At 44.4% G+C, this 27,487-nt stretch overlaps 1 protein-coding gene across 1 annotated transcript in view; it reads left to right on the top strand.

Moving 5' to 3' along the window:
* LOC147705870 (arf-GAP with SH3 domain, ANK repeat and PH domain-containing protein 1-like) overlaps positions 1–27,487 on the top strand; it is a 1,082,966-nt gene that overhangs the window by 1,039,070 nt on the left and 16,409 nt on the right. The window lies entirely within an intron of this gene.

The following is a 27,487-nucleotide window of genomic DNA, read 5'->3' as shown; positions in this document are numbered from 1 at the left end:
TCGCCCTTCGCCATAAGCAAAGCGGCTTAGCGTGCCCTGTTTGCTCCACTCTCTAAATATTGGTCTCTGTACACCTCAATCAGTGCATGCTCAGTTTCTTCCATTTCATGGTCTGTGGGGCATGACTGTTTATCTGACAACATGTCTGGGACTGTGTCCGGTTCACATTCTTTTACCACGTAAGTAGTGTGGGAAATGTTGAGCTTCTAAAAATCTCTGAACTTGCTCTCCTTGTGCTGATCCCTTCGGAACAACATTTGACCATTGACTGGGCCTCTTCATGGTTATCTTACTGTGTCTTTCCATTGGACTAAAGCTTTGAGTTAAATTTCCTGTTTTGAGTTGATTGGTTGGCAGTCTGAGCGCTCTCCAGATACTTAAATTCATAATGTCCTTTCAGGGGTGTGTTGTATCAAGGGCTCGAGTCGGGGTACCACGCGGGTGGACGGCGTCCCCCCACTTATTTTACCGGGTGGACGCCGTCCCCCCTAATAAACAGCTGGACTTCACTCTTTGACCTCTCTGGGACGAGATCGAAGCGCACATTTCGTGATGCCATTTCCTGTTGTGACGTCACTTCCGGTGACAGCGCCCCCCCCCACTTCTCTTTTTAGGACTTTTGCCCTGGTTTTATCTCCCGTAGCTCCGAGCATAGTTATTTGATTTTGCTGCCCAGGTCTTATGTGTAGCAAATATATATGTGTTCAATCAACCAATCAATCAGTTGATTTGTAGAGCACTACTTGTCACCCGTGAGGGTACCCAGGCGCTTTCTCCACAGGGTATACCGGAGGGTATCCGTCAGGGTATACAGGCGCGTTCTCCACAGGGTATTTCGGAGAGTATCTGCCAGGGTATCCAGGCGTGTTCTACACAGTTTATATCGGAGGGTATCTGTCAGGGTATACAAGCGCGTTCTCCACAGGGTATTTCGGAGGGTATCTGTCAGGGTATCTAGGCATGTTCTACACAGTTTATATCGGAGGGTATCTGTCAGGGTATACAGGCGCGTTCTCCACAGGGTATTTCGGAGGGTATCCAGGCGTGTTCTACACAGTTTATATCGGAGGGTATCTGTCAGGGTATACAGGCGCGTTCTCCACAGGGTATTTCGGAGGGTATCTGTCAGGGTATCCATGCGTGTTCTACACAGTTTATATCGGAGGGTATCCGTCAGGGTATACAGGCGCGTTCTCCACAGGGTATTTCGGAGGGTTTCTGTCAGGGTATCCAGGCGTGTTCTACACAGTTTATATCGGAGGGTATCCGTCAGGGTATACAGGCGCGTTCTCCACAGGGTATTTCGGAGGGTGTTTGTCAGGGTATCCAGGCGTGTCCTACACAGTTTATATCGGAGGGTATCTGTCCGGGTATCCAGGTGTGTTCTACACAGTTTATATCGGAGGGTATCTGTCAGGGTATCCAGGCGCGTTCTTCACAGGGTATACCGGAGGGTATCAAGGCACGTTCTCCACAATCACAGATTCCCAACATCTATTTTCTATTCAAGTGCAGGGAATTTTGAAATTGCCCTTCAGGTCAGCGCATTACTTTTTTTTAAGGTATAGATAATTCTCACCACTTGCAAATCCAGTAAGATATTTATAAAATTGTGGCTCCCCGCATAGAAATCCGCACCTCCTCATTCTTATTTATTCGGCTGACCACACTGGGGTGGTGGTGTCTCTGAGGGATGGGAGCTCTGCTTTTCTCATAGAAAGATGCATCTAATTTTGAATCAGCCGAAACCCACATTTATACAGCATCTCTGCTGGGAACTAGTCCTTCAAGCCCTTTCCCCACCTTCTCATTGGTTTAGACTTGCAACATGAGCAATGTGTGCGCGCTGAATGCATTCATTGTTCTAAAACAACCCTTTCGAGAGCCATGGCTTTGCCAAGTTATTCTAGGAACTGTTGCTCAACTCAGAAATGTTATTGAATCAACACATTATCCAAAGTAAACATGTTATGCCTATGTTAGTCGAGTGATAGTGTATGAACTACTCTGTGATACAATAATATACCTTCATGATCCTATTGATTCAAAGACAGGAAACTGGACAATTAGGTACTCCACCTAAAATGAGTACCATTGAGTTGGGTAACAATAAACATCTGTTATTCAGCACCAAGATGCCCACGGGTGAGCATGCACTTTACAAATACACGTGTTATATTGTGTTACTTATGCCATTAACTTGACAACACAGTATGTAATTTCAGCAAGGAGAACAAAGTTCGTGGGTCTGAGAAAGCAACATTTATCTCCACAGACTGCATGTGAAACAACTATAATAGTTGATCATATCTATATTTCTTTTATCCATCAGGCTCATAATTAAACCACCAAACAGGCATCAAACATAATGAACCAAGCAATCACTTTGAAAGTAAACAAAATCAAGCTCATAGTTAAACCATCAAACACACATCAAATGCACCAAGAATCATTTTACCCTTCCATCTTTCAGCATTCCAGTTCATTGATAACTCCACCTTTTCCTATTCATTTTTGTTATACATTTTAAGCACATGATTGTTCAACAGGGACGCTTCAAAATGCAAAAAAAGCTCACTTTCTTCATACAACTCTTCCATAATTGTATCATTCAAAATAGGTAACAATTGGAGAGAGGAGTTAGCCTAACGGCTAGGGCGGTCGACCTCGAATCTGGGCAACCTAGTTCCAGTCTGGGCAATGACGATGAACATCCTGTGATTCTGGGCAAATCACTTCATCTCCCCGTGCCTGAATTCTTTTTTTTTTTTTTTTTAAATGTATGTGTCCTCATGTAACGCAACTGGTGATTGTGTAAAGCGCTCTGATACCCGATACCTTCGGGTCAAGTTTGCGCTATATAAAACTCAGTAAAAAAAGAAAATTCTCTTTTGTTTCCAGTCTAATATCTATAGTTAAAATATTTTCAAAATTGTATTGCTTAGTCATCTCTATTCCCAACAATATTGAGACAAGTCAAAAAGCATAACATAAGTTATCCAAAATACACAACCCTCACAGCATTGCGTGAAATTATTACATATCCGGGGAAGAGAGCAGGGATATTGAAGTTGATGCTCAGTCAGTTAAAAACTGGCGCGTACAGATGGCTAACACTGTGGCTCCAATGAAGGAAAGTTCTAGCTCAGCTTATTTTTTACAAATGTTAGAGCCCAAATGTATTCCATTTGTGGTTGGATTTTTGAAATGTTCGCTGAGGTACAGAAAATGTATGAAAATTAAATTTTTTATTTAGTGGCTGTTTTACTTGTAACTTAATGCTGAGGTCCCATGGTCATCTTAGCCGGTTGATCCACTCAACTGTAATTTTGGTCACTCTTTTTATTAGCCGGTGGTCCCATCCAAGCTGTAATTATAGAGCTTTTGAATAATTTCTATATAAGGCATTTGCATACTTTTTAATATGTTTGAGGTGTACTATGATTAGGAAATGTATATTCCCTGTTCATTTTGGAGTTCTGTAATCTTTTATGGTTTTCTACTTTGTAAACCGAATAAAGTTTTATTGATTGATTGATTGAGACAAGTCAAAAAGCATAGCATAAGTTATCCAAAATACACAACTCTCACAGCATTGCGTGAAATCAAATGATTACATATCCGGGGAAGAGAGCGGGGATATTGAAGTTGATTCTCAGTCAGTTAATAACTGGCTCTTACAGATGGCTAACACTGTGGCTCCAATGAAGGAAACTTCTAGCTCAGCCAAGGGCAGACTTGCGTCGTGGTTCAATGATGAGCTTAGGAGTCAGCATGAGCAGTACAAAAAATTGGAAAGAGGTTGGAGAAAGGCTTATCGACCAGAGGATAAGGGTCTCTTTAAAAGTGCATTTTAGGCCTGTCATCAGGCTATGAAAAGGGCTCAAGCGTACTTCTTTGCAAGACAGTTAGCAGACCCCAGATGTAGATCCAAAGATGTTTTCAAAACGCAAATAAATTAACTCATCGGGAGGAACTTCAATTTCCTTTAGATGCCTTTTCTATGATCTGTGCCCAAAATCAGAGATATTTTGACGCTCTGAAGGGAATAGATGGCCCCTCAGAGACAGATGCGCCTAATGAATTACTGGCATCTCCTGTCCAGTCCGTGGTCTGTTGCCTTCATTAATTTAGTCCGATTACGCTGCAAGACTCAGAACAAGCTCTAAAAGCCTGTAAATTGGGGGCTCCCTACAATCCTTGCCCTCCTCTCGTTCTTGCGGCTAACTGTTCAGCTGTTAACCCTACCCTAAACTGTATGCTGAAAGGCTCCCTAAGTTCAGCTACTGCGCTGAGATGTTGGAAACAGGCCAAGCTAATTCCCTTGCTAAAAAAACATCTGCTGACACGTCTGTCTTGGCTAACTTCAGACTCATTTGGTTATTACTAGCTTGTTCGTGAATCTTGCAGAAGTGGGTCAAACGGCTCCTGTCTGAATACTTGGAACAGCACCAGTTAATACATCCTTCCCAATCGGGTTTCAGATCAGGTTTCAGTACAGAATCAACACTCGTTGAGGTCTCAGAGACCATTAAGCTGGCAGTGGATATGGGGAAGCAGGTTGCTTTGCTTCTTCTCAATTTATCTATAGCTTTTGACACCGTATCCCACCCTATCTTCGTACGATTGGGAAATATTGGTTTTGGTGGTTCTGCTCTTGCCTGGGTCAAATATTTATCAGACTGCAGCCAAGGAGTCTAGATGGCACCCCGTTCTTTGAAACCATAGCCCCTTGAGTTTAGAGCCCCCAGGGCTCTGCACTGAGCCCCACGTTGTTTAATGTTTATATGGCTCCTCTCGCATCGCTAATTGAATCTTACGGCCCGCAGGTGGTGTCCTCCGCTGACGACCCCCAAACTGTCCTCATGCTGTATAAGAACATGCTGAATTCCCTGGACAAATTCAAGACTTGTCTTTCAGCTGTGTTCCGCTGGAGGTACCTAAGTAATCTTCTTTGAAATTCCAGAAAAATTGGGATTTTGTTGTTTGGTTCTCTGCCGCTGCTGCAGAATGGTCAATACCGACCCAGTCAGTTCCCTACCCCTTCAGCCCCCTTCGTGAGAAACTTGGGGGTGAAATTTGGTAACTTGACTGCATTTAGGGCTCGGGTTGAAAGGGTGGTGGGCGTTTGCTATTGCCTTTTGAAGTCTCTAAAGAAATGTTTGTATCTGTTACCCGAGCATCATCAGAAAATGGTAGTTCATGCGCTAATCATGTCCCATCTGGACTATGTGAATATTTTGCTTTGGGGCCTTCGATCTTACCAACTGAGAAAACTGCAGTTAGTCAGAAGGCTTCAGCTTGGCTTTTGTTGAAAGTGTCAAAAAGGAGTGACATGCAGCAGCATCTCAAAGACCTTCACTGGCTTCCCATTAAGGAGAGAGTCCGGTTTAAAGGGCTCCTGCTGACACACAGGGCGTTTCACCAAAAAGGTAACCGGATCAGACCGTATATCCCAGTTTAATCTCTACGGTCCTCCGAAGCTCTGTTGGCAGTGGTTATGAGATCTATAAGGAATAAATAGTGTGGTTCCTCTTTCTCGTTGCCTCTGCTTGGAATTCCCCCCCCCCCCCCCCATCTGCACCTTCGGGAGTTAAAAGGAAGAACAGACCTTTAAACGCCTCCTTAAGACCTGGCTATTTGAAAGAGCTTATAGAAAATCTGCAAGTGACATTTAAAAAAAAAAAACCTATCTTTTCTTCTACTCGTTTTCAAGAAAGAACCAGAAACAATGTTCTTTTTTTACCACACCCACAAAAAAAAGTGAAAAAACCTGTGTGCATTGAGCACACATTCTTAGTAGAAGGACTGGAAGGCATTGATCACATAGAGGAACTTAGCAACTAACACAATTTAAATAACACCAATATTTGCCATAAATGATTCTCTTTGTGGCATAAGACCTCAGTATGTTCCAAGCTCCCCTGAATATTCTCAGCCAACAGATGCTTAACGTGTCTTTCCTCTCAGAGCCCAAATACCTAAAGCTATTGTATAGTCACTTACCTTTCCACTTTTAAGGCACTGTACTATGGCCGGTTTGAGTCCTAGGTAAGACATCCGTCTTATTCTATTTTTCCATGAATTTCAATACAAAACGAAATAAGCAATGTTATACAGTTTATAGATCGCATGGCTGCCCCAGCCAAGGGACATCGCAGCGCTAAGCTCAGACAAAAGATAGGTGACAGCGCTGAAAACGCTGCAAATGATTATTTAGAGAAAATATGAGATTTTATGGCCTTGTGGAAAACAGCATGATTTTGAAGGCTTCTGATACTCACTAGAAAGGAGTTTCAGAGTTTGATGTCCACAGCTCGGAAAAAGCGTCCTCCAGCTCTGGCTCTCTTAACCCGCGGGACGGACGCCAGATGCCGGTTTAAAGAACGCAAGAGACGAGTGGGAGTGTAAGGTATGAGGAGATCTGGTAGGATTTCATGGGACTGAGCATTTAGACTTCGGTGGGCAATGCACAGAGCTTTAAAAAGAACATGCTTCTCCACTGGGAGCCAATGAAGTCTATTGATAAACTCTAAAGTGTGACAGGTCTTGGGAAGCCCAAACAGTAGTCGGCTGGCCGCATTCTGTATTCTTTGGAGGCGCTGTATCTCTGCTCTGGTAACCGCTAAATACAGAGCGCTAGCGTAATCCAACCTAGATAATATAGTGGCCTGGATAATGACCTGCTGAGTATTAGCCTCAAAGAAGCCCAACCAAGGTTTGAGACCATGAAGGAGGCCGAAACAGACTCCTGCCACTGCCTTGGTTTGGGTCTGGAAGGTGAGTTCCGTATCCATCAAAACACCCAGGTGTTTGACCGTCTGTTAGGGTGTAGGTGGGGAGCCAAGGGCGGAAGGCCACCATTGCTCACTCCACAGATGAGTGTTTTCCCCAACAGCAGGATTTCGGATTTGGTGGTGTTTAGTTGGAGGCAGTTCGATGTCATCCAGTCAGCGGCCACTGTTAAGTCCTCTTTGAATTGAGCCCGGCAGGACCCCTTGGTGCACACTGTGCGTCAGAGAGAAAAAAGAGGGGGCGATCACTTGGAAGGATCTCTCCGAAAGAAATGAAGAGAGCCACCCCAAGGCCGGGCCACAGATGCCAATGTCCTCTAAGGGCTGCAAAAGAATTTGGCGGTATACTGTATCAAATGCAGCACTTAAGTCCAATAGGATCAGGGTAGAAGTTCCTCCAAAATCCAGTGTAAGCCGCAGGCGTTCCATGACCACTAGAAGGGCAGATTCTGTACTGTGTTGTGGACGGACACTGTTCTGAGAGGGGTCCAATAAGTTATTAGTTCGATATAGTTGGTAAGGATGGAATTATTGTGGGCTTCGGTGATCTTGGCTGTCAAAGGGAGGGGGGAGATGGGACGGAAATTTACTGGCTTGTAGTCCTCTAATGTGGGTTTTTTGAGGAGTGGGATCACTTTAGCATGTTTCCAGGCAGTGGGGCCCACAGCAGAGGATAGAGACAAATTTATGAGTTCACAGAACACGGGTGATAGCTGCGGTAAAAAGATCTTAAATTGGTCAGGTTTGAGGGGATCAGCCGGAGATCCGAATTTAAGTTTGTCACAAATAAGCCGCATGGTTTCCTGGGAAAGCTCAGGAAAGGTGGAAAGTGATGGGCCAGTAGCAGCCATGGGGATAGGCTGACCTATTGGAGGCACTGTGTGTAGAAAGGCTTTATAAATATCATCCACCATTTTAATGAAAAAGGCAGCAAGAATCTTACATTGCTTCTTGGAAGTGAAAGGGGATGACATACGTTGCCCAGATGATTTAAGGTCCTTAAGTAAGGAAAATAAACATTTAGTGGGGTTGCTCCTGTTTTTAATTTTCTCCGCAAAAAAGTCAGCTCTTTTCTTTCAGAATAGACTTGTGGTATTGGTTAAAAGCTGCCCAGTATTGTAATTTCAGTATAGGGTCACACTGTCTTCTCCAAGCCCTTTCCAGGGCTTTGCAAGCCCTCCTAGCCTGAGCCAGTTTGTCATTAAACCATGGGCTGGATTGTGTTCTACAGCTGTGGGACATCTTAGCTGGGATCAGAGTGTCAAGAGTCTGCGAGAGCCAGTCTGACAGGATAATGTTAGCCCGATCCAGATTGTTGGGAAGGTTAGGCCTTTGAGCAAAGGAGAAGGTCACGGAAGTGAACAGCGTCCAACTTATGCCAGGGGTGTTTTAGAATGGATTTCCGAAGGGCCTCTTGAAAAGGGCCTATTCCCTGTAGTGTCAATGACACCAGATAGTGATTGGACCAGCTCATGGGGATGAGAGGGCTATCTGTGAGAGCGGATAAGTTCGAGAAGAAAGGGTCTAACAGATGGCCTGCAGAATGAGTACAGTTAAGGGCATATTGTATAAGTTGGAAGGCTGCAAGGTCCGCAAGAAAATGACTGATCTCCCTATCTTGACTTGCTTCCAAGTGCAGGTTAAGGTCCCCACCAATGTTAAAGTTGTTCAGCCTAGTAGCCAACAGCACCGATGTAGTGACAAGAGCTTCCATAAAACCTTTAGAAGGCCCTGAGGGGCGATAAATCAGGAGGCCCGAAAGGGTCAAGTTAGCCTTAACAAAAATGTTAAACAGTGCACATTCAGAGTCTACAATGCTTTCTTTGATCAGGGTACAGGTAATTCCACTTTTGAAAATAATAGCAATGCCACCACGCCTAACTTCTCTATTAAGTGTTTTAATGGCATATCCATGGGGCAGTGCCAGGTTAGGCTCTGCCTCGGTGTAAGCAGTGAGCTATGTCTTAGTTAAAAAAAGAATGTAGGGCCTCATCCTGAATTAGGTCAAACACGTCGGCAAATTGTTTGACCAACGAGCGACAATTGAGACTAAGAAGCCTAATAGAAGGCGAGGGAGTGCACTCAGGACTAGCGATTGCCAAAGACTTGAAACCACAAGAAGTACAAACAAAAGGACCTTCCAAGGGAGCCTCAGGATGATATGTACAATGATGGATGCCCTTACGGATATCAATGAGAATGTTCCATGAATAAGGCCGTTGCTTGGCAGCCAAACCGTCAGCATGTCTAGCGTCTGGCATTGTCCATGCGCAGACGGGCACAGACAGGCTTGCCTTTAGCGCGCCTTTGGTGTGCCAGCGGCACGCCTACTGCGCGGCCGCTCCAGCATGAGCTTAAGTAGGCAGGGGAGTCTGGGAAACAACTGCCTGCCCGTAAGTACCTGACCAGGAAGGGCGACGGTCTTCTGCTCTCCGCTCAATCGGCAACTAACGCTGTGGCGGACCGGAGCAGAAGGCAGGCAAAGAGTATGTGGAGAGGCAACACATGAGCCAAGTACAATGCAATGTACAATGCGCGATAAAAACAACTGGTAGTATTAAAGTAGAGTGACGCAGTTAAAATACCATACAGTATATCAAAAGGTTCCAAATAGCGTTTTAGGTTGTTCCTAGGTCAGAGAGAGCACAGAGTCATGCGGCGTGCGGGGCAAAAGTAGACACTATCACCGTCCTCCAATATACCAATTAACTCAAAGAATATGTCATAGGATTACGTGTAATGGTATAGTGGTGTTCATAGTCATTTTTAGGTGGAAGCACAGCTGTCTGGTTGTGAGAGACTTCTTGGGGGCATTCTGAAAGCTTCTCTGGGAATACATGCATCCCACTTATTGCTTACCATTAGCTTTCTTTTTTGTAACTCACAGTTGCTTGCCTTCTATTTGCTGTCTTTATTTATTTTAATCTTTCTAGCATATCCAGATTACCACCTCCCCTATTGGTTTCTTATATTCTTCCACAAGTGCTAACTTTCTAAGAACTCTTTTTTTCCTTTATCATGAGGGACTCCACGAGAGAAAATGTGTTTTCAGTTTCCCTGAAAGTTTAAAAGCTAGTTTATGAAGCAGTAAGCATGCTGTGTTTCTTGGAAGAGGTTACATGTCGTTTGTCATTCTGTTTGACTGATTCTCGTTATCTTTTGCCCTAGTTCATAAATCTCACATGCCTGTGAGGAAAAATGTTCTGTCAAAGAGCTTGTTTATTTTGGCTGTGTTCTTTACTAATAGCTCAAGTTAAACAAACCTTCACCTCAATTTCATGTCTATGCCCTAGCTCAGAAATTAATTAATAAATCTTCACATTTGTTTTTATCTACCAACATTTGCTGTACATGCAAAGACAGAGACCAAATGTTGGTCTCTGTCTTCTGAGGGTGGTTGGTGTTTACTTTTCTTTCTCTGACTGCAAAGTGAGAAGATTTATGTGACAATCTTGCTGGGTACTTGGGGTGGGAAATGTTGTAGGATGTCATTTGTTTTCTAGCGCAAAACAAAATTTAAATGCCAGTAAATGAACTGTAGAAATATGTCAGAATATATCAGAATTAGGAACCCACAAATGCAGTACATTTAAAAACAAATCTGAAGTGTGGTAGAAACAAATAGTTGAATACGATTGAAACAAATCAATTTCCTAGGTGATGCCAATCTACACACAGCATTGTTTGTGCGTCTTTGAAAATGTAATGGTAATTTCATTTGAAAATGTGTTGTCTGTAATGGCAGTGTGGTACCACACCATGCAAACTCCACTCTACGCAACCCAACTCAATGACACAGTACTCTGTCACTACACTCTACAACACTACACTCTATAACCCTCTAATCTATGTCCCTCCACTATACAACACTCTGCTTCACTCTATGCAACTCCACCCTAAACCTCTCTACTTCATTCTATGCCCTCCACAACACTCTATGCCACTCCACAACACTAAATTCTAACCCATTCTGCCTTTCTCCACTCTATGAACCTCCACTCCATGACACACTACTCCATGACACTCTACTCCATGACACTCTACTCCATGCAGCTCCACAACACTACTCCATTCTCCACCAGTACACTTTATTCCACTCCACTCTACGACACTCCACTCTACGACACTCCACTCTATGACACTACACTCTACGACACTACACTCTACGACACTCCACTCTGGGACACTCAACTCTAAGACACTCCACTCTACAACATTTTAAACCACTTTACTTTACTCCATTCTACACAAGCCAACTCTGTCACTCCACTCTACGCCACTCCACTCTACACCACTCCACTCTACACTATGCTAATCCACTCTACTCTACTGTACTCTACCCCACTTTGCTGCACTCTACTTTACTATATTCCACAACATTCTACAACACTCCACCATATTCTACACCACTCCACTCTACTCTCTACCCTACTCCACTCTCTGCTAAAGTTTAGGAATATGGGACAAAGTAAAGGTAGGATGGAGAAAAGGGGACAATGATAACTTACCCCTTCAGTGTTATGTGTAGGGGTGTTAAGTAAAGGTGGGAAAGTGAAGTTATTTGGAAGTAAAAGTAACACAAATAAAGACATACAACTAAACGTGACCCCACAGTACATGTAAATTACTGACCGTTGATGTATCACTTCATTCATTTCCAACATGGTTAATCCACCATCAGACAAAAAAGCATCAGAAAAACCTAGCAATCAACAAGTCATCCTATAGGCATATTAGAGTAGCCTCTCAGGTGACAGTCCAACACTCACAAGGCTACATAAAAAGCAGAGCAGGGGGGAGTGGCTAACAGCCGAGCAAGATGGCTGCTTAGTGCAGGAGCTCCGCAGACGACACAGCCCTTCACGTAAATCCGACCACTGATCCGGTACAAAACGGCAGTCCAGGGGCCAGAGCAGAGGTTCGGGACCGAGCGGCGGCGATAGGCGGTACTCCAGTCAAAATCAGACACCGGGTGCCAGAATTAACCGAGAGGGACAGACAGCGGCCTAGCGCCCGAGCAGAGACCGGGGCCTGGAGTATCTCTGTGCCGGAGAACGCGGTGAAAAGGAAACGGGGCACGATAAGCGGCAATTCCAACGTCGGGAAAGCCCCTGACAGCAACGCGGGCAGGCAAGATCCGGATATGATATACGGTCCTGGGGCAGACAGAGCTGCTAAAACGGCAGAGAGCGAAACAGACAAAGGCAAGGTGAGGCCTGGTGGTGGACACACAGCCGGGGGCTCGATTTTTGAAGACGGCGCCTGGCTACCGTCCATGGGAGCGGGGACGCCCAGGAGTTGATCGCAGACACGAGGGTGCGCAGAACTGCTACAAGGAGGGAGCGTGAGGGCGGCTTCCCCCCCCCCCCCACCCCGGTTGGTGATTCAGATATAACGAGGCAAACCGGAGTGGAAAGCCCCTACATTGAACTGGTTGCAGGAAATGCGCAACACGCACCACGTATAAGGCGCCACCACTGCAACTCATATATTGTATTAGCCGCTTGAATTTGTAAAATCTTCCGCGCCTGACGAACTGCGAGATTTACAGGCCTGACAGGCAAATAGCACTGAGCAGTGAGTGATCTGTGCCAACGCCAAGAAAGCATGGTGGGTAGGGGCCAACAAACCCACAACACGCAGGCAAAGCTGGACAAGTACGCATATGACAAAAGCTCCCCGCCGCTTCAGGAAGGGCGCAACTCCTCGGGGGGAAAAACGGCGGAAGGTGAGGGGGTGAAACGCTAGAAGATATTATGGCAGCCCTATCAAGTGTCCAAACTACAGTGGGGATGATCTCCATGGACGTCTCCTTACTACGAGCGGACTTCCACAAAATGGCGGACAGAGTCACCGAAGAGGAGAAAATCACTAAAACCCTGGTGACAGACACAGCGACAATGCAGAAGGCGCTGTCCTGACTAGAGACGGAGAACAAAATCCTTACAGAAAAACTTGATGATCAAGGACGACGCACACTCAGGAACAACATGCGCATTTTAGGTATTCCAGAGAGTGAAGGCTCTCAAGCAATGGACCTCTATGTTGAAGAACTGGTGAAAACACGACTACAGCCCAAGGGACTATCAAGTTTCTTCTCGGTGGAGAATTTTAGTCCAGTATCAGAATCTACAATCATTAATATCATTGCCAAACTAAAACCTTCCTCCCACTCCAAAGATCCTCTTCCCGCCCTTTTGGTTAAAGAACTTAAATTTATCATTGCCCCTATATGGACCAAAATCATCAACTCCTCTCTTTCCACTGGCTGTGTCCCCACCTCCCTTCAGCTTGGTCAAATCTCACACATTCTCAAAAACACCACTGCTGACCCCAATGACCTTAACAACCTTCGCCCTATCTCTAACCTTCCATTCCTCTCTAAAGCCCTTGAAAAATGTGTCCTATTGCAATTAGAGAAACATATCGCCTCCTTCAACCTCCTTGATGTTTTCCAATCCGGCTTTAGAAAGGGATGCAGTACAGAAACTGCTATGCTAAATATCACTGACGACATTCATCGCTCCCTAGACAAAGGGGAATTCTCAATACTAATCCTCCTCGACCTCTTAGCTGCATTTGATACCCTCCACCACCCCACCCTTCTCTACACTCTCAAAGACCGGTTCGGATTAGATGGCAATGTATTCAAATGGTTATCCTCATTCCTTCAAAACAGGTCATAGCAAATCAAGCTCAGCCACTTTCTCTCTAAACCTCAACCTGTATCACTCGGTGTCCCTCAAGGATCCATCCTCTCCCCAACCCTATTCAATCTGTTCATGGAACCACTCACCCTCATCCTCAAACAAGCTAATATCAATTACCACCTCTATGCCGATGACACCCAATTATACTACAAGATCAAATCCCACAGACATTCTCCACCTCCATGAAACCCTGACCAGAATTCAAACCTGCTTCCATAGAAACCATCTCAAACTGAACCCGAAAAAAAATGAAATCACCCTTTTCTCCCTCAAAAACAACTCCCTTCCCATTCAACTCTGTATAAATGACATCAAACCTCTTAACTGCACACTCTCCACCTCTAATTCTGTCAAATCCCTAGGCATCAGTATCGACCAGAATCTAAATCTCATCCCCCACATTAAAAATGCATCCAAAAGTGCGCTTTTCACCTTTCTCCACCTCAAGAAACTTAAACCATTTATTCCAGCAGACGATTTCAAACTTGTTGTCCAATCGCTTGTCCTTTCCAGGATTGACTATGGCAACGCCACTTTGGCTGGCACCCCTAAAAGCCATCTTGCACTGATTAAATCTGTCCTCAATCTGGCTGCGAGACTCATCTATGATTGTAAAAAAATTTGATCACATCTCCCCCGTCCTCAAAAATCTCAATTGGCTCCCAATAGAAGGAAGATCCACCTACAAGATTGCCTGCATCACTCACAAAGCTCTTCACCAAAACACCCCTTCTTACCTTACAACAAAACTACACAAAGCTGGTTGCTCCAGGTCCCTGAGGAGCACAAACTCCCTTGTCATGATCCCACCCAGACTCAAATGTCAAAAGACCCAATCCCTTGCGTTCCCTGGTAACGCTCCTACAATTTGGAACTCTCTCCCTAAGGATCTTCGCTGCAACCCCTCTTACCCTCTCTTCAAAAAGGAACTCAAAGTACTTCTTCTAAACAAGTATTGGGGTATCTAATGTTAATGACACTGAACATGTCCACTCCTTTCTCTTCCCTTGTCCACTCCTCTTCCCACCCCCTCTCAACCCCTTCATTTGCTAACTCCCCCTCTCTTCACCTCCCTCTCTCGCCTAACTTTTAGTTTTAATTTTCCACTTAATTTTATCTCTGTTTTCTTTGCCCCCCTAGCCCTGTTGAATGCATTATCATACTGTAACTCTTTTTCGCTTTATTGTTAATTTATCTCATTATGTTCACCATCCTTGTAAAGCGCTCTGATACTCTTGGGTCCAGTAGCGCTATATAAAACCTTTGAAATAAATAAATAATAAATAGTGCTGGGTGGAAGACCCAAGCCGGGGGCACCCCCCGACCGGTGCTCGCAAGACTGTTTAACTTCCGAGACAGGGACGCCATTTTACAAACTGCAAGGGTATCCCCGCCGATCTGAATACACAACTCAGCGATCTCCTTCTTTCCGGATTATACAGCAGCAGTCTCCTGATGCAGACGAAGTTTCCTGGAGTTTAAAAAGGCGATGCGGGCGCAAGAACTGCCCTACTCCATTTTATTTCCCGCTAGGCTCAGGGTAGTGGTGGAGGGAAAAACATGTTTTTTTGAGACGCCTGAGGAGGCATATGACTAGCTGGAAGGTTGGCGGTGAGCAGACAAACTGCGTCGTGGGAACAAGAACCATCACCGCCATGCAGAAGACGAAGACACAGATAGTCAGACTATACGACGCCCGGACACAGAGAGCTCACCATGATCAGACACAGAGACTCTCGGCCAAAGATAATGTGAGCTACAAACACCCGGAATGAGACTGTTGTGATTACAGAGCCATGATCTTGGCGACTTTGGACACCGGACTGACGCAGGCCATGGACAGAAAGGAGGGTTCAAGTCGTTCACGGACTCCTTAACCCCGTCAAGCAAGTACTATGGTTGGGGTTGGGAAAAAGCACTCTGCTGAGTTGGGGTGGCGGGTGGTTCCAAGTCCGTTAAGCAGGGATTCAGGGTGGGTGGGAGGGATAGGAGGGGGGAAAGTTTGGGTTCTGTTTACTATTGTATTAGTTCATAGGTTCAAGATTGAAACCGCGCATGAGATCCTCAAATGCACAAACACTCACATTAGCTCAAGTATGACACACATTGCTGAAATCACTGGTTCCTTTCACTATGATAATGGGGGATGAATCGCCACCTAGCCCAGAAGACGCTTCATCCACCACAACCCCGTCCCTATCCGTGCTGACATGGAATGTCAGAGGTCTGGGCGATAAAATTAAGCGTGGACTGGTCCTGCAATGTATCAAACGGGCACACCCCGCGGTAGTCCTGTTGCAAGAGACACATCTCACAGGCACGTCCACTAAAGCACTTGACAATGGGGCTACAAGATGGTGGCGCACTCCGACTTTACGTCGAACTCCAGGGGGGTGGGGATATTAGTCAAAAAACGAATTTCCACTAATCATAAAAGAAGTTAAATCAGATGAAGAGGGAAGATTCGCTGCTGTACATACGCAACGGGAAGGGAAAGACCTAAATATCGTCTGTGTACATACCCCCAGCACTGCAAACAGTGGCCCTTCCGGCCTTAAGTGCATTTTTACTTGGACTTTCGGCGGGAGAGCTATTCATTGGTGGAGACTTTAACTCGGTGATTGATAACTCCATGGATAGGCACCCTCCGAAGCTGAATATACAGGAGGAATCCCGTTTAGGTAGTTTCTTCGTAGCGATGGGGCTGATCGACATTTGGAGGAAATATCCTCCTACAGAACGACAATACACATACTACTCTAGTGTACATAATAGCCTCACTAGAATAGATTACTTTCTGGGATCACTGGGTAGCCTAGCTAATATCACCAGAATAGAAATTAGACCTCAGGGCATCTCAGACCACTCCCCGATGTTACTCAGCTACACGTACCATCAACACAAAAGGTGCCAGACTTACCCGATACGCCCTGGATACCTTAAGATCCCTGAGATTAGGAAAGCACTAAAGAAGACGACAAAACACTACTTTCAGGAGAATGAGGGGTCGGTGACCTCCTCTGTCGTCCTATGGGAAGCATATAAGACAGTCCTTAGGGGGCCATATCCTCCATAGTGAATACCAACAGGGAGAAACAGCTAGAATTACAAACTCTGGAGACAGAGTTGACTGGGGCGGAGGCCCGACATGCCAGGGACCCAATCCTGATGCGTCCCACGATTTGCACCTAGCACAGAGACGCCACAAGGAGCACCTGACGGAACTGACCAGGCAGCAATTGGCACATACACAACACAAAATATATGATATTGGCGATAAGGCAGGAAAGCTGCTGGCATGGTTAGATAAAAGGGATAAAGAGGACAGATGGATAGCACAGATAAGCACAGCTGATGGACACAGCACAACAGACCCACATAAAATAGTTAACATGATGGCGCAACACTTCCGTACTATTTACTCCTCTAACTCAGTGATTTCAGAGGAAGAGGCGATAACCTATGTAAGGGATCTGGCCATGCCCAAATTAACCGCAGAAGAGGCACAGGACCTGGAGAAAGACATCTCAGAGGAAGAGGTACACACAGCCATCAGGGCGCTACAATCGGGCAAAGCGGCAGGCCGAAATGGCATACCAATTGAATTTTATAAAGACTTGGCAGGTCCACTAACGCCGCATATGCTGCACATGTTTTCAGAAAGTCTAAAAAAGGGAGAGCTCCCGCCAGACCAACGAACAGCCACCATAATAGCCATCCTTGAACCAGGCAAACCAGCAGACCAATGTACCTCTTACAGACCCATCTCCCTCATAAATGCAGAGGCCAAAATTCTTGCCAAGTTGTTGGCGGCAATACTGACGCCACACCTAACCAAACTTATCCATCAGGACCAGTCGGGCTTTATGCCGGGCAGAAGCACAGCTCTTAATCTGAGAAGATTGCATGGCGCTCTGGCTCGAGCGGAATATGTGCAAGAACCGGCGGTAATACTCTCACTAGATGCCCACATGGCATTTGATATGGTCCACTGGCCCTTCTTTTTCGCTGTGCTGCAGCATCTAGGCTTGGGCCCTCAATTCTGTGCCTGGATCCGATTACTCTATACAAAACCCATGGCGCATGTAGCCGTAAATGGCCACATCTCTAAAATTTCCCGCTGGGGGTTCACATCACAGCTGATGCAAAAGAATTCCATAATAGGAATCTTAAACCACTGCTGGAACGTCTAAGACACGATATTCGACATTGGGAACCTCTACCGCTAACCCTGCTGGGGAAGGCGGTACTCTTTAAAATGATGGCGCTGCCTTGTTTCCTATATATATTGGAAAACACACCCTACCCAGTAAAACCCGCATATTTTAAAGAAATTGCGGCACAGGTAACCAATCTACTATGGGGCAACAGACCACTGCGTATAGCACAAGCTAAGCTGGTGCGATGGAGGAATAGCGCTCCCAGATGTGCAACTCTATTACTGGGCAGCACAATTAAAAGTTATTAACCAATGGGTACATCTTCCGCAGTCAGAACCGGTACTAAAAGAGGACAGAGAACAGTTAGGTGTGGCTGAAATGCTGGCTCCCCTCTATGATAAAAAATTATCAATGCAGAAATTGGGACCGCTGCGTCATACACTTGGGATATGGCATACAGCTCAGGTAAAGCTGGGATGGCAGGGGGTGCTCACGGAGCTCACGCAGCTCTGGGACACGAAACGATTAGGAAAGCTTAGATACAGCAAAGGTTTCGATCGCTGGGATGATATTGGAATCTCTACGATTGGAGACTTGTGGCAAAAAGGAGGAGTACTACCGTTTTATCAGCTACAACAGCAATATGACCTAGCACCATCTTAATTGTTTAGGTATAACCAAATCAGACATGCCCTGATGACAGCGCTCCCACCTGACTCAGAACTCCCAGAAACATCCCTGCTTGAGGATAGACTACTAACAGACTGCATGGCAAAAAAGGCAACCTCCCTTACATATTGTAAATTGGTGAACAGATGGTCCACTGATATTGGTGAAAGTGATGACTCTGAATGGCATCCCCGAAAGAGATAGGCATTCCCTCACATCTTAGACTGGTGCAATTACGCATCCTACATCACTCATACTACACAAGACACACCCTACACAAAATAGGACATATAGCACACCCCTACTGTTTGAGAGTGTGTGGGGAGGAAGGAACCTACCATATGGGACTGTCCCAAAATAGCTGAATACTGGGCGCAGGTGATGAGGACGATGTCGCAGTCGGAGGGGGTCACGATATTGCCGGAGCCCAAACGCTGCCTGTTAAATGTTTGGGAACCGAATGACCTCACGCGCGCAGGGCAGAGTTGGGCTACAATGGGAATGATAGTAGCCAAAAGGAACATAGCACAGAAGTGGGGCAGTACAGAAAAACCCACTTTAGCAACATGGTGTAGAGACATGGACGCTGCCATGATAGCGGAGAGGGCGGTGCTAAGCAACAGGGGCTGCCCCAAAAAATGGACCAAACTATGGGGGGCATGGAACAAGTATAGAGGGGATATTTGTGAGCCGCCACCGGACCAAGATGACAGCAGTGAGGACTCAGAGGAAGAGTAAGGACTCTAGACTCAATAAACAAAGTCCCCTCCAGAAGACGACAAGACTGTGCACCTATGGTTTCGGCGTAATTTAATGTATATATGATATAGTGGTAAAATGCTTGACTATGTGTATGTGGTTGAAATGTATGCATTGCAATAACTCGAAAACCCGAATAAAAAGTTTTTTTTTAAAATTTAAAAAAACAACAAAAAAAAGCAGAGCAGGAAGGAGATGGTTTTGGAATCAGTCTATTTCGAGGCAGGATGGCTTCTAAGTAGCAGCTACCCAATCCGGCTCCGCCGGTCGGACCCCTAAACAGACACATAGAAGCTTTCCTATGCTGCTGTGATCGCATTCAAGAAGTTGGAGTATTATCTGCTATTATCTGCTAAACTCACCTCGCATGGACCAATAGTACAGCATAACTGTTGCAGTGATCCCTGCGTGGTCTGCTGATCGGAATGGGCGGCGAGTTGTAGCGCGACGCCCTGCAGCAGCTTCACTAATAGAGAACCGCGCGGCTCCAGCATCTTCGCCCCGTACTGCCCTGCGGCGGCTCTCATCGAAGTGCCGCCTTGAAGCAACTCTATCGGCTCTCCATGAAATCCTGACAGCTCTGACAGGCGGGGAGAGATGTGCTAATCACTGCGGGAGGTCTCAGCCCAGAAGCCATAGGTGGCGGATACTTTGTTCCCAGGACACTGAAGGAAATCAAGTAAGGATGACGGGATGAGGCGGTAACAGAAGCTGCACAACAAAATCACTCAGAAATCCCACAGAGGTGCCCAGAAACACGGGGGCTAAAAGCAGGGAGCAAGTATTAAGGGTGAACTCCGCAGATATGACTGAGTGGACGTCAAAGCAAGGGAAAAGATGACAAGTCAAAAATGCTAAGCTGACGTATAACACCCAAAGGCATAACTCTCAGCCCCTAATTTTCAATATTTTGGCCCAATAGAGGGGAAAACATATAACTAGCTGGCTGTGGGGACTACACTAGAGGGCCAGATCACCTTAACCGGTCCAGGTGTACCCCTTGTAGATGCCGGAGAGTCATCTTAAGACTTTATAGCCTCTTTGCCGGTGGTCCCAACAACACCGGTCCTAGCAACCTCCGCACCACCAGAAAATACAGAAAACACTAGTGCAGCCGCAGAATTAGCTACAAACAAGGGTCGTGAGCAAGCAGAAAATGCCCCCTGCAGATCTTACAAATCTGGATATAAGAGCTTCTGAAACTGAGCCCAGAGATTGTAAATTTTGGAACCATGGTACAAAGGAATCCTGCAAATATAGTAAACTATCAGTTAAAAATACCTGACAACATGGAAAAACCCCACTCAATCACGAATGAATCGGAGATTATGAGACTGGTATGTCCACATCCAGTGATGGAGGGAGACATGACTGGGGAAGCAGTACGGACTCAGACTTTACTGTATGTTCAGGCGGGAACCCCTTAGCTACGGGAAACATGGGGAGTGGAAACTCCAGAAACTCCAGAAGCAAGAAAGAGCCCACCCTTGCCGAAGTCTTGCACTCAATCAAGAGTTTTCAAGAAGAGGTGAAGCTGGATAATCGAAAGAACCGACTAGCTACACAAAAACTACAAGGCGCAATAAGGAAAGTAGGTCGAACCTGTGCGGAAATTGCTGACAGAATGTTGTCAGTTGAAGTGCGCACCGAGAACCTGGAAAAATACGTTTCCTCCCTGACGGTACAGGGAGATGCGCAAGAAGGTATAGTCAAAGACTTGATGTATAAGATCGAGGAGCAGGAGAACAGATCGTGACGCAACAATCTTCACATCCTTGGGGTTCCGTAAGGAGTGGAAGGGAGCGACCCTAGGGCTTATATGGTCACAATTCTCAAAGGAGCATTTCCTGAGCTGCACTCCTGGGACTGGGACAAGGAGATACAGCGTGCTCACCACTTTCCATTAACACCTTCCAACTGTCCTATGTCCTCAGTGCAGTACCCTCGTATTATGTTAGTTTATTTTGGCAACTTTCTTTTATGCCAGACACTCTATGACTTAGCAAGACCAACAAGCAAGAGGGAATTCAATGGAGTAACCTTTTTCACCAGGCTTGACTTTGCCCATGCCACAGTTGAGCGAAGATAGAGGCTAAGGCATTTATTTGCCCCTATGCAACAAATAGGAACAACGGTATTTCTACAGAATCCAGCAAGCCTAAAAATTATTTTCAAGGGGGTCACGTGCAGTTTTACTTCTGAAGTCCAGGCCCAGTCCTATCTGCTGGAGATCACAGAGTCAAGAAGGGACAGAACTAAAGAATAAAATGTTTAGGACTTAAGGCTCAATGCTTCAAATTAGGGACTTTTAACCAGATCAAATAGTTGCAAATTGATTTCAGCACAGATAAAACGTATAGTTTAGGGCAGGGGTTGGACCGGGGGGTGGGGCACGGGGTCCTGATTGCTCAGATGCCCTCACCCTGGTTCTTGGAGAACCAGGTAGCCAGTGTGGTAGGTGGGGGGTGGTGGGGGGGATGGGGAAGGGGTAGGGAGGGGGAAGGGGTTGGCACTAAGAGGGCCGACTCAATTTTTTTTTTCCCCATTTGGTTTGTGGGTATGTGTATTGGAGTAACTTTGCTAAATGTAATTAGTAAATTACGTATAGCAACAATTAACATGTGTGGTCTTAACGATCGTAAGAAACTACGTAATACGGCTGTAGCACTCCGACTACTTAAAGCAGATATCCTATGCTTGCAGGAAACGCATATCGAAAGAACACAGATTCACCTTTTAGACTCGCTCGGCTTTACAGTGGTAGGGGCCACAACACAAAATGCCAGGACTCGGGGAGTGGCAATATTATCAGCTACACGCTCGCTTCAAATTATACATACACCAGCTGATCAAAATGGGAGGTGGGTTATTACGGAATGTCGAAGGGAAAATGGAGATTTACTCACTGTATGCACTTTATATGGTAGTACCTCAGATGATCCTGCAATCTTTGATGTTATGAATAATGAATTGGCTGAGTGGCCGCTACCTATAATCATCTGCGGCAATTTTAATATAAATTTGTCCGCTAATAAGAATATAACTTTGGATAAAAATTGGATCTACACCGGTCGGAAACCAAAGGTCTTCAAAGCTCTGAGGACTTTATGTCAGAAACAGGCACTCACTAATATTTGGCACTCCCAACACCCCACCGATTCTGGTCACACCTTTTATTCTTTTACACACAACAAGCTTGTGAGATTAGATTTTATCTTCGCATCTCATTCCATTCTTCACACGTGCTCAATAGAAAAGACCCCACGTATTGTGGCAGGTCATAATCCCTTAGCGATGGAAATAAAAGGGGTAACAGTGATTAATAGAGATATGGCTAGCTGGACTTTTGAACGATCTCTACTTTTAAATGAGGAATATTGTAAACATATGAGGCACTGGATCCCTCAATTTATCAAGGAAAATCTAGGTAGCACAGGGATTGAAGTGGTTTGGGATGCACTAAAATCAGCAATAAGAGGAGAGACACTGAGCTTCTCGCTTTCCTCAAATAGGGAAAAACATCAACTGCTGGATAATCTGCAAACCCGATTGGCTATTGCAGAAGAAAACTTAATTACTGCTCTCAGGGACGGTGACGCCCCCGCAGATGCACTTGCAAAAATAATGTCAGCTAAATCAGCAGTCATGGAGTAATAGCCAAAAGGGCTGCAGATAGATTAGCGATCTGGAGAAAGGAACCATATGAATGTAGCGAGCAGGTCGGACATCACCTCGCGATAAGGGAAAGACAAAAAGCTACAAGGAACATTATTACTGCAATTAAAGACTCCACACAAGACATAATTTCCGATCCAGAGGGTATACGTAAAGAGTTTCTTGCCTATTACCAAAATGTATATCATGAAATCACCAATGCTCATTTAAATGATATCACAACTTATTTTAACCAAATGCCAGCGGTGCAATTATCTCAAGATGACCAAGCTCAACTTGAAGAGCCCGCTCAATGGGTAAACCATCTGGTTTGCATCAATAGCCTTCCTAATGGTAAAGCCACTGGCTTAGACAACATTCCAGCTGAAGACTATAAAAATAAATTCTACTGAACTAAAAGAGGTCATGCTACTCCTACTCATACATGTTTTTAAGGGGTTGAGGCAACCTGAATCATGGTCGCAAGCAAAAATTATTGTTTTCTTGAAAAAGCATAAATCAGATCTAGATCCTGGCTCTTATTGCCCTATTACCCTGACAAATGCGGACAGCAACATTTATTCTAAAATACTAGCAGTTTGATTAGCAGGGGTAATACACAAAGTCCTATCACCTAGGCCACATGGATTCATCCCTCGACGGGGTACCACAGATCATATTAGGAGAACTATTTCACTTTTTGATGCTGCCCACATTTCCAGAGACCCAATAGCACTTATTCTTCTTGACGCAGAGAAGGACTTTGACAGGGTTTCCTGGCCTTTTTTTATGGGAGTCTCAGTCAAGGGTCAGGATAGGCCACTGACTTATGCAGGTATTCAAGATGCTATATTTTCAGCCCACCGCAAAATTATTTTTAAATGGCTCTCTTCCCGATACTTTCAAAATAACTAGAGGTACCCGACAGGGATGTCCGAGTTCACCTCTCCTGTTTGCCCTGTATATAGACCCCTTTTTACGAGTCCTAGAAGCCAATCGAAAGATTAGCCTTATTATTTCTCACGGCTGGGAAAAGAAGGTATTGGCCTATGCTGACGACATTGCCCTGGTAACATCTAATCCTGAAATATCTATGGCTGAGGTTGAAGCAGAGGCGGCCAGATATGGACTTTTATCAGGATACTCCCTTAATAGATCTAAAACCCAGATTATTTGCAAGAATATCAGTATGGGCGACAACACAAGACAGGTAGAAAGGGCTACATATCTGGGAGTAGATATAATGGCTAGTGTTGAAAAGATAGTTGACTGCAATATTGACTCCCTGATAGATAAAATTAAACCTGAATTAACTTGACTACATAATTTGCATCTTTCAATAATTGGCAGGTGCAATATAATTAAAATGTTTTTTTTTCCTAAATGTTTGTACCTCATAAGAGCTATCCCATTAGAATTTAGTATAATATGTTTGATAAGGATTGAAGATCTGTTTTCTCGATTTATCTGGGCTTATGAAAAACCCAGAAGAGGACATAAGTATCTCTCCCTGTCAAAGGAAAGGGGTGGGTTGGCTCTTCCAAATATAAGACTTTATTATTGAGCAACCACTCTTTTGTATAACCTCACTCTTTTTTCTGATAAGCCAATAGATAACCCATTGGGAAACATACCTACACCTATTGAACTCATAATGGGTAAAGATGCATGGCGTTGGATCTGGAGATTTCTGAATGAATCCCTTTATAAGAAGGTACGCTTCAAGACGCTGGTTGCTGGTTACAAAACCATGAAAGCGGTCCATAAAATGTTAGGACTGGGTCGTTTGAATGATTATACACCGATTTATAACAACTTCAATCTGCCTGAAATTTTTAAAGAGCCAATAATGAAAAAGTAGCAAGACAAAGGCCTGTCCAAACACGGCGATTTTTATTCCCTAACCGATATAGTATCTTTTGAAAACCTCAAAGAAAGATATGAATTAGATTGGACGGATGTCTATAAGTATCTGCAAGTATGTGACTTTTAAGCAAAAAATGTGGTGGCCCATCAGGATTTATTAATAACTCCATTATAGACAACTTGAGAAACAACCATCCAACTATCGGAGCCGTGTATAATTCTTTTAATGCATTAATGCCAGATAATTTGGAAATGCGGGCCAGGAAGTGGAAAGAGGAAATTGATATTTCTGAAGACTTCTTTTTCCACTCAACTGAGCTAGCACCAAAGCGGTTAATTCCAGCACGACTCCAAGCTCAGTACTATAAAACCTGCTTTTCGCTCTATTATAGTCTGAAAAAGATTGGGAAGTGGGGGACAGGGAAAGGGACTTTTTGCCCCAAATGCTCTTTCTATCAGGTGGATCTCAATCACATGCTTGCCTCTTGCGATATGCTAAACATCTTAAAACTAGAGATCGATTTATTTTTTAAAAGATGCGCTAGGAAGGGATGTTATTCTGATCTGATTTGTCTTTGGGTGGACCAGGAGATCCAAGGGAAGCCGGGAGAGCAACTGGTATTCATAGGTATGGCGGTGTATCGACTCTCCCTAGCCTGGCTAGATCCATCCTCCCCCAGGTTATCATACATGGCTAACCCGATTAGTAGCAAATTATAACTTTGAAAAAGCCATCTATTAAAAAAGAGGGCCACTGTCCTGCTCGAAAGGCTTAAAAATCTGGGAACCATTGAGTGGGGCTCAAAGTGATCTTCAGTCCGGCGCTTCTAACATTAACTTTATTTAAGTGTGTGCCTAACCCCGGGGAGGGAAGGGTGGGAGAGGGTGTAAAAAACATATAAAATTGTGCATGAGGAAATGTTGCTGACTCAATATAATTCTGCTCTTAAAAAGGGTATCTGTTCAGCAGAAACGTGTAAATATGAATTTGTTGAATTAATATATGTTTGATTTGACTTTCTACCGATGCACTTGTAAACTGTTTGATTATCAAAGTGCATTTCGCAACATTGTACTCATGCACTAAATAAAAATATCAAATAAAAAAAAATAAAGGAAGGAAGGAGATGGTTTTTATTGCTATACATTTGGGATCTGGAATAGCAAGCCAACACAGCTACATAAAGTACCAGCACTTCTGTAATCCAGGAAGGGATTGAAGACAAACCTCTTCAAGGGAAACATTTTCCACAAGAAATGGGAACTCGTCCACTCTGCCTATTCCATCCCTGAAGCGGTGTCCCCTTGAAAAATACCTCTTGATTAACGCTCCATATAAATCAGTCACACATCTGGCACATAAAATACAGCTGAGCACCACTAAATAGTGGGATGGATTTTCTTTTTGTACCCGTGCACAGTAGATGTTTAAACAGAAATATTTCTGTTAAAACATTAACCATATAATTATATAACACAATGCACGGTAATGCCTAGATTAGCAAATGAGAAAATCTAAAATACATTTTAATTGAGGGAACTTTGTGATACAATATAGCATTGCCTAACAACCGATTGCCATAAAATATAAGAGTTAAAAACAGTGAGAGAAACAAACCGGAAATCAGACAAATGGAAAGGGAGACTGAGGTGAATCGCATTAATTTACACAATAGTTAGTACATAACTCAAATGTTGATCCGCTAGCATCACATTTCTCAATACCATCTCACCTTTTATACAAACCTTTCTTAAGTTTGCTTGAGAGATCATCTGCTTCATTCATCTTTCCATATTTAAACTTCGACGAATCTCAGAACCCCTTTATTAGCGATTATTTTTGCAGTTCTAATAAAAGTTCACTGACCTTCGACAGTATATTATTTTTTAACTTTAACCCCTTGGCTGCGGGGCACATTCCCCTGCTGTTCTGGGGGGGCACGCACAGCGCCCCGGTGCTCGTCATGAGCCACGGTTCTCGTGTGCTCATGACGAGCTGAGCCCGTCACAACCACGCCTGTTTAATGGAACGCTCGGCACAGCAGGGGAATTAGCCCCGCGTGTGAGCGTTCCAACTATCATGACGAGCTCAGCTCGTCATGAGCATGGGAGGGGTTAACCCAATGTCAGCTTTTTTAAAACCCGGGCTGGACTTCCGAAACCAGAGAAACATGATCATTAACCTCCATCGGCAAGTGCTCAAATGTCCTGCATCACATCACTTAAGTCGAATTTGCTTTATGCTTGCAACATGTGCAACTTCATTTATTCTCTTTGATATGGAGTTTATGCATTCATATGAAAGCATAATGGACCAGATGTACAAAGCATTTTTCTAATTGCAAACAGCCCAATTTGCAGAATTGTGTCGTTTGCGACCCTAAAAATTCATTCTCAAATGTACAAGATACAAAATGGGATTCTGTAACCAGTTACCGAATCGTAATTTGCATTTGTGATTCAATATTTAGAAAGGACAGGTTTTGGTCATCTCTTCCAAATAACGAATAGGTATGGTATGTATTAATCTTTTGTGTACGAATTGCGGTGGCAAAACAGTAATACTTTACCACCATTTAAAAAGTGGTGGTAATCCATTTGCAAGTGGGATGGGGTCCCTTCCCCTTTGAGAGTCATTTCACAAACCACTGCCTACACTCAAAAAAAATGAAACTTCGAGTTTCCTTTTTTAATTTTTAAACACATCCTCTTTTACTTTGAGGAAAACAAGCTGCATCATTATTTTTTTTTTTTTAAAGATTACTTTCTTAATAAACATTGACAAAGCCATACGGTTTCGCTTATGCAAAATCTATTAGCTTAGTCAATGTTTTTTTACATGTTGTACAGCAGTTGAGCTGCTGTGCAACATGGA

The sequence above is a fragment of the Lissotriton vulgaris genome, chromosome 7 (genome assembly GCF_964263255.1).
Source record: "Lissotriton vulgaris chromosome 7, aLisVul1.2, whole genome shotgun sequence".
NCBI classification, from domain to species: Eukaryota; Metazoa; Chordata; class Amphibia; order Caudata; family Salamandridae; genus Lissotriton; species Lissotriton vulgaris.
Note: the sequence above shows the minus strand (reverse complement) of the source record. Positions and strands in the feature narration are given on the sequence as shown.